The sequence below is a fragment of the Lynx canadensis genome, chromosome B2, assembly GCF_007474595.2.
Source record: "Lynx canadensis isolate LIC74 chromosome B2, mLynCan4.pri.v2, whole genome shotgun sequence".
In the NCBI taxonomy this organism is placed as follows: domain Eukaryota; kingdom Metazoa; phylum Chordata; class Mammalia; order Carnivora; family Felidae; genus Lynx; species Lynx canadensis.
The window spans coordinates 2,479,024-2,480,572 of record NC_044307.1 but is presented as its reverse complement, the minus strand read 5'-3'; the positions used below and the strand labels follow the sequence as shown (position 1 = coordinate 2,480,572).

Below are 1,549 nucleotides of genomic sequence, written 5' to 3'. Positions count from 1 at the left end.
TCTGTTTGCAATTAGGAAAGAAATAGTGCTCCCAAAAGGGAGTGAAATAACAAAATCTTGTGGAGGTTTTTGAAATAATAATATGATGCAGATGCTCTAAATCAGAATCTCTGGAGGCTGCAATGAATCCATGAACTCAGAGTTTGAACACTCACTTGCACGAAAGAAGGAGATAAGAAAATCCCCTTGAGAGTCGTCAGGGGAAATGTTGGATGACACGTGCAGGACACCAAAGCAGAAAGACTCTGAACTCAAATTCTTCCATCAGAGGGTCTTGCCCCCCAGTCATCTGGAGTCATATCCCCCACAGAACACCTTCCTCATTGCTCCTGTCACATCCCTGTTCCGCAGAGTATATATGAAGGGGTTGACCATGGGGGTGACGATGGTGTAGAAGAGAGAAATGAATTTGCCCTGATCTTGGGAGTAGTTGTTGCTGGGCTGCAGGTAAGCATAGATGGCCGTGCCGTAGAACAGGGACACCACCGTGAGGTGGGACCCACATGTCCCAAAAGCTTTCCTCTGTCCAGCAGCTGACTTTATTCTTAACACTGCCCTGACGATTCGACCATAGGACAACGTGATTAATGCCACAGGTATGAGAAGAATGATCACACTGACAAAGAAGAGCTCAGACTCATTCACAGTGGTGTCAACACAGGCAAGCTTGAGCAGTGGGGGGACCTCACAAAAGAAGTGATCTATTTTCTTTCTCCCACAAAGTGGTACAAAGAAGGTGAGCACCGTCTGCAACGAGGAGTTGGCAAAACCAATGAACCACGATGCAGAAGCCATCAGGGCACAGAGACGGGGGTGCATGATCACTGTGTAGTGCAGGGGCCTGCAGATGGCTGCGTAGCGGTCAAATGCCATCACCCCCAACAGAATGCATTCTGTGCATCCCAACCCTAGAGAGACAAACAGCTGAGCTACACAGCCAGCGAAGGAGATGGACTTGTCTGGTCCCCTGAGATGAACCAGCAGCTGAGGAACAGTGCTGGTCGTGTAACACAGGTCCAGAAAGCTTAGGTTGGACAGGAAAAAGTACATGGGAGTCTGCAGGTGTGGGTCCAGGCGGGACAACGCAATGATGCTTGTGTTTCCCAGCAGGGTGAGCAGATAGAAGATCAGAAGAACCACAAAGAGGACTCGCTCCAGCTGAGGCCGGTCAGAGAAACCCAGCAGGATAAAGCCCGTGAAAGAACTTCCATTTTTCGGGTCCATCCTTTCTTACCACATGTTTCCTGTCAAGATCAAGTATTTAGCAATTTTTAAAAGAAATCTTCAAAAAGAAAACAACTTGGTAGGGGGTTGAAATGATCTTATGAAAAGACAAGGGCATGGAATTTATCAGCAATAACATAAATAAATGATGTACTCCCTGAAATTGACATAGCTTATACCAATATAGTTTCACATTATCACCAAAAGTTAATTATTAATATTTAATATGAGAAAAGTGAAATAATGGACATTTTATTTGCATCAGTCAAAGGAATATAAGGTGTATCAGTCTGCACTTACTAGAACTTGAAGTACTGTAAAAATG

At 45.1% G+C, this 1,549-nt stretch overlaps 1 pseudogene; it reads right to left on the bottom strand.

The window, feature by feature from the left end:
- Positions 1-285: 285 nt before the first annotated feature.
- LOC115514757 lies at positions 286-1,239 on the bottom strand (annotated as a pseudogene).
- Between the last annotated feature and the right edge of the window lie 310 nt (positions 1,240-1,549).